This window comes from Odocoileus virginianus, chromosome 12, assembly GCF_023699985.2.
Source record: "Odocoileus virginianus isolate 20LAN1187 ecotype Illinois chromosome 12, Ovbor_1.2, whole genome shotgun sequence".
NCBI lineage: Eukaryota > Metazoa > Chordata > Mammalia > Artiodactyla > Cervidae > Odocoileus > Odocoileus virginianus.
This window is the reverse complement of record NC_069685.1, coordinates 38,362,541-38,383,314: the sequence shown is the minus strand read 5'-3', so window position 1 is coordinate 38,383,314 and position 20,774 is coordinate 38,362,541. Positions and strand designations below refer to the sequence as shown.

Here is a 20,774-nt window from a genome sequence, read left to right as displayed (position 1 = left end):
AATGATAAATGAGAAAGTAGCTTTATTTTGAAAGATACTCCATTGAATTTGGGTATTTGGTAAAGTTTCCCTCAATATGATATTTTATAGCAAAAGTGTGTCATTTACGTACATTTTAATATTTTATATTAAAACATCAAAATAGAAGCTCCCAATCAGTTCCAAATTCTCCAAATGGAGAGCCTTATTGAATTTTGAGCCATTTGCTTAAAATATAAAAGTGCACTGCCTTGTACACAAGAACAATCTATCAAGATCACTTAGAATAGAAAATTTATGGCTAATATCAACCAAACACCTTTCATAATTAGAATAGAAAAATGCATATTATAATTGACACATAAAGCCAATTTTGGACTTTGACAGCTAGATCTTATTCTGTCAAGTTAGCCATTGCTTTAAAATGCAATATTAAAATATACTGAACTTAGAAACACAACTTCAAAATATCATTAAAAACAAAGGGTAAAACTTTTCAATATATTGAACCATTTAAATAATACTTAGTAAGACCAATGGAGAAGGCAATGGCACCCCACTCCAGCACTCTTGCCTGGAAAATCGCATGGACGGAGGAGCCTGGTAGGCTGCAGTCCACGGGGTTGTGAAGAGTCAGACATGACTGAGCGACTTCACTTTCGCATTCCATTTTTATGCATTGGAGAAGGAAATGGCAACCTACTCCAGTGCTCTTGCCTGGAGAATCCCAGGGATGGGGTCACACAGAATCGGACATGACTGAAGTGACTTAGCAGTAGCAGTAAGACCAAAGAAGTTTGGGTATGACTAATAAAAATAAATGTGATAATTTAAAATGTTATTTATTATTTTATCCTTATTCTTAATTTTTCTCATATATATATGTGTATGTACACACACACACACACACACACACACACACACACACACACTTTGGCCACCTGATGCAAACAGCTAACTCGTTGGAAAAGACCCTGATGCTGGGAAAGATTGAAGGCAGAAGGAGAAGAGGGTGACAGAGAATGAAGGTGAAATGGTTGGATGGCATCACCAATTCAATGGACATGAACTTGAGCAAACTCCAAGAGAGTGTGAAGGGCAGGAAAGCCTGGTGTGCTGCACTCCAGGGGGTCAGGAAGAGTCAGACATGACTCGGTGACCGAACAACAATAGTAAATATAAATACCAGGGGAAAAAGCAAAAGAAAAAGAAGCGGCAGTGCCATATGTTCAACTATCAAACCTTATGTCCACCCCAATATCTCTGCTCAGACCCCAATTTCCAACTGCCTGCTCAGTCTCTCCACTTGCATGTCAAGTCTGTGTCTTATATGTTACAGGTCTAAGACGGAGCCTCTACTCTTTATCCATACTTGCCCCTCTTCACTCTTCCCCATATTAGTGCATGACAGCCCTATTTTTGTCTTTGATCAGGCCACAAATTTCACACACCATCCTTCAGGCTACTCACCAAAGAGCAGCTAAAGGGATCCTATAGAAAAGCTATTAGATTATATGACACCCATGACCCAAATATCTCAATGGTGTTCTCATTTTTTTTATATATTTGTACAATGGATTTTAATTGTAAAAGTCTGCCAGCAAGTCAAAAAATTATAAAGATTTTCTTTGCACCACCTCCACTATTACCAAGGACTTCCCTGGTGGCCCAGTAGTAAAGAATCCACCTGCAATGTGGGAGCCCTGGATTCAATCCCTGGGTTGGGAAGATCCCCTGGAGAAGTGCATGGTGACCCACTCCAGTATTCCTGCCTGGAGAATCCCCATGAGCAGAGGAGCCTGGTGGGCTACAGTTCATGGGGTCGCAAAGAGTCAGACATGACTGAGCGACTAAGCACAGTATACCACTATTAACAGGTAAAACATTGCTGAATGCTGGTCCCCTGAAAACATTACCAAAATCACTTGTTAATGAGGAAAAGTGTTTATAATTACTTCCTACAATAAGGGAGGATACTGTATTCAGAGATTAGTAGCATCTCAGAAGGGTGTGAAAACATTGGCTATTTGTATTTAAAGGCCTTTTATATTTAAAGTAGGTCTTTGAATGGGGGTGTTTTAAATAGAATGGCAAGGATCTTGATGTAACAGTGTAGGACCAGCAACACAGCCAGATGAAAATTGAAGGTGAGAGTTTTATGGAGAATCTTGGTGAATACTTTGATGCTGTCTTTTTGTGCAGCATTTGTTTTCCTGGGCAACTCTTTTCTGGAAGAGCAGTCACGTTGATAAAGACAGTAGTGAATGAAGGTATGCTATAGGAAAATATAGGCAAACAGTAAAAGTTTGAGAAAGTATACAGCAATCTGTTCTCTCAGTATAGATGGTTTGATTCTCACTAGATAAACTCCTGGCTACTCAGGCCTGCTCTCTGAAGTCATAATATTAGAGTTTTCCTGTGAATACATAGGACAGATCAAATATGGAATTTGGGGTTGATTTACATGATATATCAGTCTGGCTTGGTCATTAAAAATAGTTAAATACTGTGAAATGGAATATCCCCTGCCACATCAATAAACAAGGGTGTCACAGCTATTGAGCCCTCCAAATGTGAATTTCTGAGCCCAGGAAGAACAATGCCATCTGCCACTCTCTACGGTAAGCAAGGAACTTGAGGCTCACTGACAGTCATCAGTGATAACAGCCTTCCTCTGTGAGCCAGTTAGCCCTACGGGAATTCAAGAAGGCAAAGAATATCTATCAGGCTACAGCCCCTCCACACAGGCAAGGGATGTAAGCATATAAAAGAAATGATTTCAGTGAACCCAGACACTTGCATCTTCGCATACATAAAAGAGCACTAAATTCCTCATTTTGAGATATCTTAGTTTCCTTAATTAATAATAATATTTGATGTCTCAGACTATCTGCCCCCTTTTTTGCAAGATTCTATATAACCTGTCTGCTTCTCCCAACTCCTTGGAACAGTTTTTCAGGGCTACTTGAGATGCTGCCTCTCGGGCTTGAAGTCCTAAGAATTCCCACTGAAAAAGCAATTCTCTACTTTCAGGTTGTGACTATGTTTTCTAGTCAACAGTTTCTAAGTGCTGAAATTGACAGTGTGGACTGACTTCGTTAGATCAACTATCATTACATTTATGTGCCAGAGAAGTGTATCATCAAAATATTAATTTGATTGAATATTAATAGCCTTAGAGTATATTCAGACTGCAAGATTTGCTCACAGCTTGCACTGTTTCCACCATGATCCAAGCCAACTTTGTTAGAGCAGGCAAATAGCTAGGTCTGAGTCAAGAAAGGAGGCATGGATCGGGAGACAGGAAACCACACATCTTGAGGCAACAGTGGGTTCTTGGGGCAGAGAAAGAAAGGCTGAGTCAACTACAAATTGGCACTAGCCATCGGCACTTGCCATCTACCTCTACAAGAATTAAATCATGTGCGGCTGTAGCTGCTGACTGACCTTCAATACCCCCTGAAAGGAGTTCAGGGTGCAGATCAGAAATGAGGTATTCTGTGCTTGGGAAAAAACTGGCAGGACAAGCCTTCAGATAGCCAGATATTCTCAGGAGCTGATTTTATGAGCCCATTTCTTGTAACTCTCCTTATCTAGCAAAGCACTGAAACCCTTCATGATGATGACTATTCCTTGTGACCAGCAAAGGCTTCAGGAGACTCATAGAAACCTTCTGGAAAAGTAAATGCTTGAATGCATGTATTCCCCCTTCACCAAAAATCATATGTTCTGGCCTTCCCCTTTTCCTCTTTCGTGCAGTATGGTTGCTGGCCAAAATCTTGGCTTTCTCTGCCCACTGAAGCTGAATAAAAAAATGCAGACACAGAGTTTTGAGGAAATAGAAGGGTGGCTTTAGTCCTCAGCCAGCAGAGGGGGGAACACAGTAGGCTTATGCCTCAGGAACTGTGTCCCCCACTCCATGAGGAGCCTAAGGAGTTATATAAGATGAACTCGCAGTGAGGAGTCGGTGATGAGGACCAAAGGTGTTAGAAACTTGATTTCTTCCTCTCGCATTATTTCAAAGACAGTCAAAGGCTGGCATCAGTAACCCAGTAATTGAGTCTGGCAATTTGGTGACTCTGTGGCCTTCTTCTGATATGTAACTACAAGGGAAAATACGTTGCAAGGGTAAAATAGAGTCAAAGAAAAATAAGTGTGACATATAACTCCTGCAGAGTTAGGGGGAAGAAAAGCAAACTTAATTACAAACATGGAGAGTTAGGAGTAAAAAAGTTAAAAGTAAAAAGAGTTAAAGTAAAAAACACCTAGGAATGTTTAGGCCTGCTCACTGTTCTCTTTATCTTATTTGTTCTGGAGAAAGGGAAAGAAAAAACTCATTCCTTTTTTTTTTTCTCTTCAATGCAAGTTTCTCCGAGGTGTCTCAGGTGCTGTCTCCCTGGCCGCAGGCCTCATTTTGCCCCAAATAAAACTTAACTTGCAACTCTCACATTGTGGATTTTTTAAGTCAACAGTGGCAAAAGGTGGGAGTTAATAGCATCCAATTGTTACCTTTTGCTCTTATTGCAATAAAATTAACCTTGCAAACAAGAAGTACCTATCAAATATTTTCTCCCACTCTGAGGGGTGTCTTTGTTGTCTTGTTCATGGTTTCCTTTGCTATGCAAAAGCTTTTAAGTTTAGCTAGGTTCCATTTGTAAAGCAATTATACTCCAATAAAAATATATATATATATATATACACACATATATATTGGAGAAGGAAATGGCAACCCACTTCAATATTCTTGCCTGGAGAATCCCATGAACGGAGGAGCCTGGTGGGTTACAGTCCACGGGGTCGCAAAGAGTTGGACACGACTGAGTGACTTAACTTAATACATACATACATACATACATACATATATATATATATATATATATATATATATATATATATATATGAAATATCCATCAAGCCTCAATGCCATGACACTTCCCTCAAAACCAAAGAACAAAACTCCCTCCACACCTCACTAAGGTGGAGCTGGAATGAAAATCAGGAAATGTGATGGTAAACCCCTCCCTAGTCCATGCATATTCTGCCCTGCCCAACCATTTTCACGCCCCCTGTAATAAGCCCCCAAGGGCACTCGGGGCAGCTGCCCATCTGAGTCTGCCCTCTCTCCTTCTTAGGAGCGCATCATCACTTAATACATCCATACTTGGCTTCCTTGGCTTCCATGAGTCATCTCTGCCATCTTTCTAGGATGATACAGCAACCTCCCCTCTGGTAACACCATCATCTCCCATCAGGATTCTTGCCATGACCTCTGACTCTCTACTTATTCCCTCCCTGGCCCCCCTTCAGGCTATCCTCCACAGAGCAAACTGAAGTGATCCTGTTGATAGTAGTCAGATGTTAGCCTATGTTCAAAATCTCTCAGGAATTTCCATCTTCCTCAAAGGGAGAGCTAAATTCTTCACTATAGTCACCACAGCTCTCTCCAGTCTGGTAACAGAATGAGCTCCGTGACCTCATTCCCTCCGGTTCTCAGTCATCAGCATCTCTGCTTCAGGCACCTGGCCTTGGTGTTCCTGGTCTAGGGCAGGCTTGCTCTTTATTCTTTCTGGAATGCGATCCCCCATGGCACACGTATGCATTTCTTAGCTACTTTCCTTGTTTTAATTTTCTCTGTAGCACTCAGCACCAAGTAGTATGATATATATCTAATTATTTCTCTGATTTATTGACTATACTTCCACTAAAATATAGGATCTATGAGGAGAAAAATCATTCTATTTCCAAATCAAAAATTATTCTTACAACAAATGAATGACTTATAAAACCAGACCATCCAAATAAGGGAGCGATAAGCCTTGCATCCACTGCTACAAAAAGCCACATAAATATTCCGGAAATGAATGACTCATTCCTCTTCTATGTTCCCATGATCTTTTTCATGACTCCCTTATAATGGTTTGTACGTTCATTATGGTAGCTGTGTTCCTGTTTGTCTTTCTTGCAGTAAAAAGAGGTCTCTTATTAGGTCATAGTTTATTCACATTTGGGGCTTCCCTGGTGGCTCAGATGCTAAAGCATCTGCCTATAATGCGGGAGACCCAAGTTCAATCCCTGGGTTGGGAAGATCTCCTGGAGAAAGAAATGGCAACCCACTCCAGTATTCTTGCCTGGAAAATCCCATGGACGGAGGAGCCTGGTAGGTTACAGTCCATGGGGTTGCAAAGAGTTGGACACAACTGAGCAACTTCACTTTATTCACGTTTGTGTGGCCAGATCCTAGCATAAATCTGGATAGTCAATAAGTCAGACACATGGACGTTTGACTGCTCTTTAGTGATTTTATTTATTTTTACTTTGGGGGGAGAAAGTAAACTAAAAAGTAAATGTTATAAACTGCCCACCACCATGCAGTATAGGAAAGCTGAATAAAGCAATGAATGGATGATGTTGGCCAATTACACACTGTGTTTTGTGATGAGATGGCTTCTGTGCTTTCTTCCTACGTGTTCCTGTGATATTACAGGTAATTCTCTTAACTCCTTCATCTCATTATTCCTCTGCCAAAGGGTCTCTCTGACTTCACTTCATTTCTCATACCAAAAGATAAATAGAAAAGAGATATGCTGATAAGAATAAGAGAGGAAAACAGAACAGGGATGAAGCCAGGAAAGAGATAAAGAGAGGGGAGTCCAGGGCATTGGGCGGGGGTCGGGGGGGAGGAAAACCTAGTCTGTGGAATAACTTGCATAGGCGTCTGCATCACACAACTTTGCCGATGCAGGAATATCCTTCAGAAGTGAATTCTGGAAGGTGATCACATTCAAACTGAGGTACCAAAAAGGACTGGAGACAGATGTTGCCATAGGAAGAGGGACGCTGCAGAGCAGAAGAGCTGACTTCACAACACCCTAAATACCAAAGTTGTGAATTTGAAATTAAGTTTCTCAAACTTGAGCAACTGAATGCTTTTGATCTGAGTTAACTGTACCCTTAGTGTTTTAGTATACTAATTAGCTCAGTTTTGGTTTCTGCTTTTCCCTAGGTAAACTAAAACTTTATTTTCTGTTTTATTGCTATTTTGTTTATGAAGAGTTCAAAGGCCATCAAAAATTTCTTTTAAGAAAGATTATTTTATTCATTGGTATTTATACTTAGTCTCTCAGGCATGTCCGACTCTTTGTGACCTAATTGACTTTAGCCTGCCAGGCTCCTCTGTCCACGGAATTTTTCAGGCAAGAATATAGGGGTGGTTAGCCAGGCCCTCCTCCAGGAGATCTTCCCAATCCAGGGATTGTACCCAGGTCTCCCGCATTGCAGGCGGATTCTTTACCATCTGAGCTACTAGGGAAGCCCTCATTAGTATTGTATATGCCTTATTTCAGTCTATAAATTTTTCCCCATTAAACATTTAGCCAATGACTTTGACATGAGACCGAATTCTAACTCAGATGTCAGCAGAAAGAAATGCCAGTTTTTATGAAAATTTGCTTATGAATTTTAAATGTGAAAATAATGTTCTTTGGATTTTAAAGATACTCCATATTCTGTTGCCTTTATTACTACTATAACCTTTAATATTTCAGACAAAGACTTTTCAGTTGTTTAGTTAAATTCAGAAGCTTTATGAATGTTGATAATTGAAATTTTACAATTTGCCAAAATTCGTTTCTAGAACTAATTCTGTGAGTTTGAATAAAACATCCAGGTGCCCTCTATGTCCTTTCATCATATTCTCTTTTTTGAAATTATTTTTTTCAATATTTTTCTATTAAAAGTTAGAGCTATTAATATGCTGTTATAGGGCAGAATTTGATTTGGAAACAAAATCCAGATTTAAAAATTTATCTCGGATTGGTGGGAACAGATGAATAAAAAGAAAAGCCTTAATAAAAAAAATTCTTATAGAAGTGTAAAATAAATTTGTGTGGCCACAGCTGCTTTAAAATTAGAATATATTATAATTAATTAATTAAAATTTGCCTCTGGATTTTGTTTTTAAAATACACTGCATAGTATACCTTTCTAGATTGCTTCCTCTGTCCCTGCTAAAATACAAAGAGCAAAGTGTTATCTGACTTGCTATTGAGGATTTGAAATAAATGTCTTCTACTAGTTTCTATCAGCAACTTGGGAATATTCAGAACAATTGTTTTTCATATATATTAAAGACTTTATTATAGTATTAAAGAAATAAAGGGCTTCCCAGGTGGCTTAGAAGGTAAAGAATTCACCTGCAATGCAGGAGACCCAGGGTCTTCAACCCCTGGGTCAGGAAGATCCCCTGGAGAAAGAATGGCTACCTACTCTACTATTCTTGCCTGGAGAAGTCCATGAAGAGAGAAGCCTGGCAGGCTACAGTCCATGGGGTCTCAGAGTCGGACACAACTGAAGCAACTTAGCACTATCATAGCAAAGAAATAAAAAACATTAAAAAACCACTGAACAGAACTTGACTATGTTAATAGCTAACTCTGTCTGCTTACAAGTGTTAAACATTTGTGTTATGTATTTTATGTGCATTATCTTATTTAAATATTATAATGACTCTGTGAAATAAGTGCCATAAACAGAATAAAGACTGAGACCCAGGGAGTTCCATGTACTCTGGCACAACAAGTTGCTGACCTGCGATTGAAATTTGAGTCTGTGAGGCTCCAGCAGCTGTGCTCTGACCAGTGTAATGTTACATGTTCAAACACCTGCTGCTCTTCTTACAGGATCCCTTGAGTTAAGATAGACCTTTTAACATCACTGACTTCAGGCTTGGTCACACAACTGACTTCAGCAAATGAGTGATGGAAATTGACGTGTCTCCAAAGGGGAGATTCATGAGACATCATGTGGTTCCCCACCTTCTGGATTCCCCTTTATTCTCAGTAGCAGTGTCCCTGGTGGGGCTGATCCCACAGTGTGGTTTTCAGGCGATGCCAACACAGACCAGGGCTCCTGGACAGTGATACACATGCAACTACATGTTCACTGTTAGCTGCCACTTAAATCCCCAGGTTACTTTTGGATTAGCACCATTAAGTCCAACTTGACAGACAGCCACAAAATTCTGCCTTTGCCTCTATTTGCTTATTCCTCCCACTATGTAATTTATCTTTAATGCAAACTTTTTCTTTACTAGAACAAATCAAAATTTCATTCTCTGCAAAATACTCTGAATACATCATATAAGTCTGTCAGTAAGACCTGCAAATATACAACATTATTAAAGGATGAGGGCACAAGAATTATAAAATGTCCACCCTAGTTAGATACTGTACAAAATGCATATCAAAGAGAAGAACCGATATTTTTCAGAGTGTTTTCCATCACCCACTGGTAATCACATCTCCCCTGGTACCACTAAACCATCTAAATGTCTGGGTGTGGTGTGCTCAGTCGAAAGTCTGCGAGTACATTTTAAAACAGATTCTATTGACAGCTGCAGCTCCAAAGGTGGCTTCACCCTCAGTGAGAAATTACCCTCACTCCTACCCTCCTTTCTTTAAAATGTACTTAAAGAAAGATACTTAACTCCCACCACCGCCCAAATGCTTTGATTGTAGAGGAAAGAGTGATTCATCTAGTTTTCAGTCTCTTGGATTTTTCTGTGGACTGGTAGAATCAAAGGCGTTAGGGATGAAAATGATCCATTGCATTTGCATTTTCTACATTTTTGCAATCCTGGTTGGCAGCTTCACATCTATGTGGTTAAATAAAAAAGGCTAAAACCCTCTGCTTCCTGCAGACCTAAGGGTGGGCATCTTCTTTACTTGGAAGGATCACCTGACAGATGCCATTAACATCTTATCCTTTAATTAATTTTTATTGGCATATAGTTGCTTTATAAGGTTGTATGAGTTTCTACGACAGCAGAGTGAATCAGCCATGTGCGTGCCAAGTCACTTCAGTCATGTCCAGGGCTTTGCAACCTTATGGATTATAGCCCTCCAGGCTCCTCGGCCCATGGGATTCTCCAGGCAAGAATGCTGGAGTGGATTGTCATGCCCTCCTCCAGGGCATCTTCCCAACTCAGGGATTGAACCCAGGTCTCTTACATCTCCTGCATCCAGGCAGCTACTTTACCACTAGCACCACTTGGGAAACCCAAGTCAGTCATACATATGTACACATATCCCTTTTCCTTTGAACTTCCTGCCCATCTGGGTCACCACAGTATGAGTGGAGTTCCCGGTGCTATACAGTAGTTCCTCATTAGGTCAGTTCAGTTCAGTTCAGTCACTCAGTCATGTCCAACTCTTTGTGACCCCATGAATCGCAGCACGCCAGGCCTCCCTGTCCATCACCAACTCCCGGAGTTTACTCAAACTCATGTCCACGGAGTCAGTGATGCCATCCAACCATCTTATCCTCTGTCATCCCCTTCTCCTCCTGTTCTCAATCTTTCCCAGAATCAGAGTCTTTTCCAATGAGTCAACTCTTCGCATGAGGTGACCAAAGTATTGGAGTTTCAGCTTCAGCATCAGTCCTTCCAATGAACACCCAGGACTGATCTCCTTTAGGATGGACTGGTTGGATCTCCTTGCAGTCCGAGGGACTCTCAAGAGTCTTCTCCAACACTGCAGTTCAAAAGCATCAATTCTTCAGTGCTCAGCCTTCTTCACAGTCCATCTCTCACATCCATACATGACCCACACACCCATACACTCATTAGCTATCTAGTTTATACATAGTACTATATATATGGGGCTTCCCAGGTGGCACAAATGGTAAAGAAGCCACCTGCCAATGCAGTAGATGGGATGTGGATTCGACCCCTGGAGGAGGGCATGGCACCAACTCTAGTATTCTTGCCTGGAGAACCCCTGGATAGAGGAGCCTGGCGGGCTACAGTCTATAGGGTCACGCAGAGTCAGACACAACTGAAGTGACTCAGTATACCCGCACACTATATACGTTATTCCATTCTCTCAATTCATCATCCGCTTTACCACATTTGTCCATACATTTGTTCTCTATGTCTGTGATTATATTTCTGCTTTGTAAATAAGATCATCTGTATCATTTTTCCAGATTCCATATATATGCTTTAATATACAATATTTGTTTTTCTCTTTTTGACTTACTTCACTATCACCTGATTTTAAATTCTCTCTCTCTTGCATCAGCGTGTGTCTGTGAATTCTTTTTTTTTTTTTTTTTTTTTGTGGTTGAAATCCATTAAAAACACATATGGACACAAGATAAACAACCATGAAATCCTCACTGGCAGCCAGTTATGTGTATGGGAAGTGATTTATTGACACTCTGATTGGACAGTTCATTGCTTAGTCTTTATCAGACATGTCCTGCTATTTTCTGCTGTATAGTCAGGCCCCAACCATGAGTCCAGCTGTGAGCAATGTTGTGGACAAGGGAGTTGCTTCTGTGCTGAGAGCAGCTATGTTATCAAATGCCTGTGCATAGACTAAAAGCCACTCAGGCACAATGTAAATGTGTTTTAAATGTTTACTGTAGTCTGTGTTTTATGAGTTGGGCCTAGCAGAAGTAGTTTTTCACATCCTGAGCTATGCCATCTGTCAAATTTGGAGCAGATAATTGTAATAAAAATTGAAATTAACAACAGTAAGTCCTAGGTAATACAGGTAAATTAAAAAGGTATGTGTCTCCTTCCTGTTAGCACATTCTACCATTTTGCGATGCTTACTTCATGGTTAAAGGCAATAAATGTAGTAGATACACTTTAGGAAATCCCACCAGAAGGAATATAAACAGCACCAATTAAAAGGGGGTCAGAGGGTTCCCTTTTCTCCACAAGGAACCCTCCTACACTGTTGGTGGGAATGTAAATTGCTGCAGCCACCTTGGAGAACAGTATGGAGTTTCTTTAGAAAACTAAAAATAGAACTAACATGATCTAGCAATCTCACTCCTGGGCATGTACCCTGAGTTTTAAAATTATATTTAAATTTAAAATTGATGTATACATCCACATGTGACTAGTGATGACCACTTGGCACAGTCACAAGACTTGGAAACAACCTAAATGCACTTTGACAGGTGAATGGATAAAGTGGATATGGTACAGATATACAGTGGAATATTGCTTAGCCATTCAAAAGGAACAAAACTGAATCATTTGCAGGCATGTGGGTGGACCTACAGACTGTCAAACAGAGTGAAATAAATCAGAATGAGAAAAATAAATATTGTATATTAATGCATATATATGGAATCTAGAAACATGTTATAATTCTGCACAAATCAATATGGGGCAAGCAGCCCTATATGCCTACTGAGAATCAGCAGCAAACAATGAAGAGGTCAACTTTGGAGAAAGTATCAGGGTTCAGAGTGGTATGTTGTTCAAGTGAGATTATTTTCCCCCATTACTGTTTATTGAGGTTTTTTCTGTCCATCCAGAATAATTCAAATTAATAAAACTTTATACTTTGAAAACATAGGTCTCAACTTCCAAACAAAATTGATGAGAATATTTGCATTAAAAAAGTTGTTGAATAGTGACCAGAGGGCACTAATGTTGCCATCATCCTTTATGTGTAAAGAGAGGTGAGAAATATCTCCTTACCACATATAAATTTAAGTAAAAACTATACTGTCACTATTTATTGCAAACTTAGGTTTTTGATCTGGTCTTTTCCAAAAGAAAAGAGAATTACTATAATTTTCAGAGATATCTTTTAGAAATCTCCCACCCTAGATTCTTTACTTGTTACTTTGAGATTACACTTTTTATAGAAAAGTATCTTTTGGTAGAAAGTTGTATTTGTTCACTCAAAATCAAAGTAAATATATTCCCAGAGCCAAGCTTAAAATTTGAATATATATATATTCAAGGAATAAATATTTGCTGATTGATTTAGATGAAAAATAAGATGAACATTATATGGCAGGTGAAACTTGGGGTCACTTGGTAACTCCAGAATATAATTCCATATGAGAGAAAATGGGAAAGTCTGTGTTTTTGTGTGTATTTTCATGGATTTTGAATTCAAAAATAGATCATAGATTTGGAAATAAGCCATACAGAAAATATTTTTTTAAAAAACCTTTCCAGATCATTTTGAACAAGCAGATACAGAATGAAAACCTCATAGAATATGATTATGATTTCTACTGAAATATTTCATGAAAGCTACAGTCAACAGGAAAATTAAAGAAAATGTAAAAGATAATTGACTTGGGGACTCTAAAAGTAAAAATAAAGGTTAAGCTGTTATTTACAATCACTAATCTTTTCATCATTTACAAAAAATACCTTAAAATATGGTTAGTCAGCCTCTCTGACAGACTGTGCATTCCTTCAGATCAGCTAAAATACTGCATAACAAACAGAAACTGCATTCTCTTGTGGAAAGGCAAGAATTTGATAAATAATTGTTAGATTTGTAGAGTGAATTACTTTACTCTCCAGATTCAGGAAACAAATTTGATAATGTATATTTGGCCAATGTATGCAATTCTAATTTTATACCTCTATTATCAGTGCACAATAAAGTAAGATTTATATTTTTAAGTAAAAAAAATATATTAAAAAGAAAAGAACAATTGAATACTCTATATTTGTAAGAATGGATAGATCAGAAACAACAACTGGGTATTTAAAACCCTGAATGGTGTTTCCATTTTCAGAGAATCAAAATAATGTAAGATAAATCTCTTCATGTCTGATGAACAATAATATCACTCCTCTATTAACAGCATTTTGGATTATAGATGGAAATGGAAACTGTATCTGAGTCTAACAATTTCCAAAGAGTAAATGAAGTGCCAGAAATAAAATGTCTTTTATTCACAGTTCCCAATATCTTACTTCCTCTGCTTGGAAAGAAGACAGCAAATCTTCTGCAGAAAATCATATTCCAATTATGTAACCGTCATATGTGTGATCGGATACATTGGTTCAAATAAGCAGTGGTCCAAGAATGCATTGTTGTTGTTTAGTTGCTAAGTCATGTCCAACTCTTTACAACCCCATGAACTGTAGCCCATCAGGTTCCTCTATCCATGGGCTTTCCCAGGCAAGATTACTGGAGTGGATTGTCATTCCCTTCTCCACCAAGAAGGTATATACATGGCAAACTAAAAGTAGTGCTATTCCAAAACCTGTGTTCTTCCTTTTTGGGAAATAGCTTATTGGTTAAAACTTATAGAAAATCATACACCAAATTAGACTTTTCTGAATAACCAGATAATTCCAGATGCAGTAACTATAGCCTTGATTAGAGCACATGCTCCAAACTTCAAACTTTCATCACACTTAAATAATCTTCCTGGCAATAAACATTATGCAAATACAGGCAATGAGGGAAAACTACTTCTGGAAACTGCAATGTGCATTTAAGAAAAGAGCTATGGAACACAAAAATGTGCTTTACTGATTCAACCAAAGGATTTCTTTCTAGAAACTGCAATCAGGATGCGGCCACATAGGAGAGGACTCATTGTGATTCAAGGTAAACAAAGGTAACACCAGTGGAATTTTGTACAGATTATAACCTAATAGTTCACTGCCACTTTTAAAAATATGTATTTTTGGACTTGCCCAGCTTTTTAGAAGAAGTTTGTAATTCCTTAGAATGAGTTCTTTCTTCTTGTTTCTTGTTCAGTAAGTCCCTACACAGGCTGTTCCTTGATCATCAGGGTCAAAACGATCGAGCATCCCCATGTGGAAACCAAAGAACAAGCTGCAGGGCAGTACCAGAAACCAAGGAGAGGCAGTTCCACCAAACCATCAACACCCTGTGTGGACCCTCACCCTGCATCCTGGCTCAAACGGCTGGGCTTAGAGGGTGTGCTGTATTAAGAAAAATCTTTTCATCTGAAAAAAAATTCGTTTGTTTTTTTTTAGACTAGAAAAACTGTACCCCTCATAATGCAGTGTCAGGCTCATTAACTGTCCGTGGTGGTCACGTGGTGACCCACCTAAATCCAACAATATTTGGGAAACATGAAAATTCCCAATGAACATGTTAACTGTCAAAGAAAACTTCCTTAAAAATTTTAAGTAAAATGATATAAATAGGAGTTTCCATATTTGTTTTGAAATCTCCATGGGTTACCTCCATCTCTGCATCACATGTGTAAGACACTTGGAGAGCTTTGCTGCTAATTTCCCTATTAGGCTAAATAAATAGGCTGCAGGCGACTCCCTCTTCCTCTGAGTAAGCTGTTCTATCTTTAGAGTCTCTAAGGGATATATGAGCCTAATGCCGTCATTTTCAAGTATGCGCCCCAGGCAGTTTGCAAATCAATATTTTCCTTCAGGTCATGGACCTGCATAGGTATCTCTTTTCTTATCTCCCCAGTTCAGGGACTTTTGTTGCCGCTGCTGCTAAGTCGCTTCAGTTATGCCCAACTCTGTGCGACCCCAGAGACAGCAGCCCACCAGGCTCCACCGTCCCGGGATTCTCCAGGCAGTACTGGAGTGGGTGACCATTGCCTTCTCCGCAGGGACTTTTGAGCAGTATATTATCTATGTCAGATACTGTAACTGTGTCATACAACTGTATTTCTTTTTTCACTCATTTAACTCATCCATTTTCCTGTCTTTTCTTCTCCTTGCTTCATTTTTGGCAGAAGAGAAATTCATATTTATTAAAATTTCCATTTTCTATCTGATGTTTGACTATGGCAAAGAAAATATGATTATCTTTGCATCTGATATACTGTAAACTTAAATAGATGTAGGGTTTTTGATTTTTTGTTTCAAGTATAGATTTCATAATCTTTATTATTAAAGTGTGTAACATTGTTACATTAAAACATTCAAATACTGAGAAGAACATTCTTAGAATGTGTTTCTTTCTCTTTCTTAAAAAAAAATGTTTTACTCCATTTCATTGAAGAAATCTTTATACACAATAAAATGGATGAATTTCAAATGTACAGATTGATGGGTTTTGACACTGGATACACTGCAATCAAGATACAACCACTTACCTCCTGCCTTAGGCAGTAAATGTTCCTGCCATGTCACCATGGCTCCAGGTAGGCATGACCTTCTTCCTGTCACTATAGGTTAGTTTTACGTGTGAAAGCATTTCATGTAAATGAAATTATGTACTATGTCTTCCTTTGTGTCATTCTTTTGGGTCTCAGCATGTTTTTGAGGTTTGTGCATGTTCTGTGTATCATTGATTTTTCTTTGTGTTCATGTATCACATGTACCACAGTTTACTTATCTATTTAGTATTATCTTAATATTTATTTGTTTGGCTGCTTTGAGACTTAGTTACCACAGTTTGTAGGATCTTTGCTGCATCATGTGGGATCTTTCCTTGTGGCACCTGAACTTTCTCCTTGTGGCACACAGGCGCAATAGTTCCAGCACACGGGCTTAGTTGCTGCAAGTCATGTTGGGTCTTAGTTCCCCAACCAGGGATTGAACTCAAGTCCCCTGCATCGCAAAGTAGATTTTTAATCGCTAGACCACCAGGAAGGTTTCTATCCACTCACTACTGATGGGTATTTGAGAAGTTTCCATTTGGGGATTAATTCAAATGTAAGAGTTCATCTATTCACCTGTTGGTTTCCAATTCTGGACTGGAATGAATGTGCAAATGTGTATTTGTCACTTCACTTGTGTAAGTACTTAGGAGTAGAATGGCTGGCTTGTGTGGTGAGCATGATTGCCAAGTTGTTTCACACACTGGTTGTGCCTGCAGCTTCCACCAGCAATGCACATTAGCTGCAAATTTTTCCTGTCTCTCCAATGAACGGTGTACAGTTTTGTTGATGGCGCCATTGCACTGGCCGTGTATTGCAGTCTCATAATGGTTGTACTCTGTTGTTCAGTCAATCAGTCGTTTCCGATTCTTTGTGACCCTGTGAACAGCAGCACACCAGGCTCCCCTGTCCTTCACTATCTCCTGGAGTTTGCTCAAATTCATGTCCATTGAGTCACTGATGCCAGTATTTCATATCAATAATGATGTTCAGTTCAGTTCAGTTGCTCAGTCGTGTTGGACTCTTCGCAACCCCAGGGACTGCAGCATACCAGGCTTCCCTGTCCATCACCAATTCCTGTAGTTTACTCAAACTCATATCCATTGAGTTGGTGATGCCATCCAACCATTCAATCATGGTGATGCCATTCAACCATAATTATGTTAATCACCAACTATGTATATAGCAGCATACCCATTATTCTTCCTAGAAAGTTAGTAGGAAATACAGTCTTAAAATATTAATCCAGGGGTATGGCACTCAACATAGGTATCAATGCCAAAGAAGATTTGAACTATTTACTATTTTCCATGATGCAATGTAATACAGAATATATTCAGTTCAGTTCAGTCACTCAGACGTGTCCAACTCTTTGCAACCCCATGAATCACAGAACGCCAGGCCTCCCTGTCCATCACCAACTCCCAGAGTTTACTCAAACCCGTGTCCATGGAGTCGGTGGTGCCATCCAAACATCTTATCCTCTGTCATCCCCTTCTCCTCCTGCCCCCAATCTCTCCCAGCATCAGGGTCTTTTCCAATGAGTCAATTCTTCCCATGAGGTGACCAAAGTATTGGAGTTTCAGCTTCAGTATCAGTCCTTCCAATGAACACCCAGGATTGATCTTTAGGATGGACTGGTTGGATCTCCTTGCATTCCAAGGGACTCTCAAGAGTCTTCTCCAACACCACAGTTCAAATGCATCAATTCTTCAGCACTCAGCTTTCTTTATAGTCGAACTCTCACATCCATACATGACCACTGGAAAAACCATAGCCTTGACTAGATGGAACTTTGTTGGCAAAGTAATGTCTCTGCTTTTTAATATGCTATCTAAGTTGGTCATAGCTTTCCTTCCAAGGAGTAAAAGTCTTAATTTCATGGCTGCAATCACCATCTGCACTGATTTTGGAGCCCAGAAAAATAAACTCTGACACTATTTCCACTGTTTCCCCATTTATTTCCCATGAAGTGATGGGACCAGATGCCATGATCTTAGTTTTCTGAATGTTGAGCTTTAAGCCAACGTTTCCACTCTCCTCTTTCACTTTCATCAAGAGGCTTTTTAGTTCCTCTTCACTTTCTGCAATAAGGGTGGTGTCATCTGCATATCTGAAGTTACTGATATTTCTCCCAGCAATCTTGATTCCAGCTTTTGCTTCTTCCAGCCCAGCATTTCTCATGATGTACTCTGCATATAAGTTAAATAAGCAGGGTGACAATATACAGCCTTGATGTATTCCTTTTCTTATTTGGAACTAGCCTGTTGTTCCATGTCCAGTTCTAATTGTTGCTTCCTGACCTGCATACAGGTTTCTCAAGAGGCAGTTCAGGTGGTCTGGTATGCCCATCTCTTTTGGAATTTTCCACAGTTTATTTTGATCCACACAGTCAAAGTCTTTGGCATAGTCAATAAAACAGAAACAAGTGCTTTTCTGGAACTCTCTTGCTTTTTCAATGATCCAGCAGATGTTGGCAATTTGATCTCTGGTTCCTCTGCCCTTTCTAAAACCAGCTTGAACATCTGGAAGTTCATGTGTTCACGTATTGCTGAAGCCTGGCTTGGAGAATTTTGAGCATTACTAGCATGTGAGATGAGTGCAATTGTGCAGTAGTTTGAGCATTCTTTGGCATTGCCTTTCTTTGGGACCAGAATGAAAACTGACATTTTCCAGTCCTGTGGCCACTGCTGAATTTTCCAAATTTGCTGGCATATTGAGTGTAGCACTTTCACAGCATCATCTTTCAGGATTTGAAATAGCTCAACTGGAATTCCATCACCTCCATTATCTTTGTTCCTAGTGATGCTTTCTAAGGCCCACTTGACTTCACATTCCAGGATGTCTGGCTCTAGGTGAGTGACCACACCATCATGATTATCTGGGTCATGAAGATCTTTTTTGTACAGTTCCTCTGTGTATTCTTGCCACCTCTTAATATCTTCTGCTTCTGTTAGGTCCATACCATTTCTGTCCTTTATCGAACCCATCTTTGCATGAAATGTTCCCTTGGTATCTCGAATTTTCTTGAAGAATGTATTAAATACCTTGTATTTAGAGATGAATCATTTCTGATAATTTGTGCCTTTCTAATAATATTTTGAATGTTATGTAATTGTCAAATTTATGGACACAGATTTGTTCATGATATCACTTGATTGTCTTAATTTCTATAAATTCTGGAGCTCTCTCTTTCATTCCTGCTATTGATAAGTTGTGTCTTCACTTATGTTTTCTATTGATCCAGCCAGAAGTTTATTTTTCTGATCTTTAGAAAAATCCTTTCATGATACTGACTTTTCTTACTAGTTACTGTTGACTTATTTACTTGTGTTCTATTGTCCTTTTCTTAGTTATCTTTTTCCTCATTTCTTTAGGTATTAATACAAATTGTTTTAGATTTTTATTTTTTCTAATATAATTATTTAAAGTCTTAAATTTCCTTCTAAGCAATATATTAGCAGTATCTCACCTATGTTGAAATATTATGTTTTCATTTACATTTAACAGGAATATTTTTAAAATTTTTGTGAATTTCCTTTGACTCATGGTTTTGTAGAAATGATCTGATTAATGCTCAGGTATTTGGAAATTTTCTAGATAGATTTCTGCTGTCATTTTAAAATTTAATTCTGTTAGATGCAAAATACAGTTTTATAGTTTCAGTCCTTTTGATTTTTGAAGGTATGTTTTATGCCCCAGTATAAGGTCTATTTTGGTGAATTGCCCATATGCTACCAATAAGAATGTTTACTCTGCTACTGCAGAATAAAAACTTCACAAATTCAATTACCTTTTATTTCTTAATACTCTTTATCAACTACTGAGAGAGAAGTTTAAATTGTCCACATATGATTGTGGAATTTCCTATTTACTTTTCAGCTCAATCTGCGCTTGTTTCCTGCATTTTGAGCTTGTGTTACTACTGTTGTTGTTCAGTTGCTAAGTCATGTCTGACTCTTTGTGATCCCGTGGATTGTAGCCTGCCAGACTGCTCTGTCCGTGGGATTCTCCAGGCAGGACTACTGGAGTGGGTTGCCATTTCCTTTTCCAGGGGATCTTCCCAGACCCAGGGGTCAAACCCATGTCTCCTGCGTTGGCAGGTGGATTCTTTATCACTGAGCCACCAGGAAAGCCCCTGTCTAAGGATAAATACATATTAAAAAAAAGAATAAAGCCACAATATAAGCACAGTGATAAATGGCAACTGATCTGTACTATATAGGACAGAGGGCAATAGGGAAAGGTGGGGACTGTGGTGAGCTGGAGAAGAGTATCTCCTTTAAAGAGGTGGGAGCTCCATTCTAACCAATAGCTGCAGTACAGAAGGAACACAGACCTATGTTACCAGAGTCTCTGGTTTGTATTCAAGACACACTAGATCCAGAGTTTTATGCATAGCTCCCTATTTTTTTTTTAATGTTTCTAAATACTTAAAAAATAACAATAACAGCAAATCTATGGTGGTTAAGAATAACCATATCAGAGGCCTTGGGATCCCTCTACTGGATAGTGAAGGAAGACAGACCCTTGGAGCTTACCAAGTCCAGTTCCCTAACCTGACCCACTGAAAAAGTAAGGTCCAGAGAGGGAAAGGACATGCCCAAGAACACAACAATTCAAGCCCCAAGTTGGGATCCCATTCGGGAATACAGTTGACTTTTGCACAATATGGGAGTTAATTTGAGCATAATTTGTGGCTGGCCGTCCACATCCTTGGTTCCTCCACCAACCGCAGACCCTATAGTACTGTAGTGTTCACTACTGAAAAAGATCCATGTATAAGTGGACCCACACAGTTCAAATCTGCATTGTTCCAGGGTTAACTGTGTTTGCTTTCCCTTTATCCTACTTTCTGCTGATGCAGAGAGACAGACGTGGCATGTGGCGAATCATGGAGGAAGTGCTGGGGTTGA

The 20,774-nt window shown here is 39.1% G+C and overlaps 2 long non-coding RNA genes across 2 annotated transcripts; one reads left to right on the top strand and one right to left on the bottom strand.

Annotated features, from left to right (window-relative positions):
• Nucleotides 1-3,807: 3,807 nt before the first annotated feature.
• LOC110127819 (uncharacterized) lies at nt 3,808-5,400 on the bottom strand. Its single transcript, XR_002310950.2, has 2 exons — nt 5,141-5,400; nt 3,808-4,082 (listed from the first exon to the last, which is right to left on the bottom strand). It is a non-coding gene; the product is annotated as an uncharacterized lncRNA (long non-coding RNA).
• Nucleotides 5,401-5,484: 84 nt separating this feature from the next.
• LOC139037701 (uncharacterized) lies at nt 5,485-15,894 on the top strand. Its single transcript, XR_011490535.1, has 3 exons — nt 5,485-5,571; nt 14,316-14,366; nt 15,802-15,894. It is a non-coding gene; the product is annotated as an uncharacterized lncRNA (long non-coding RNA).
• The last annotated feature ends 4,880 nt before the right edge of the window (nt 15,895-20,774 follow it).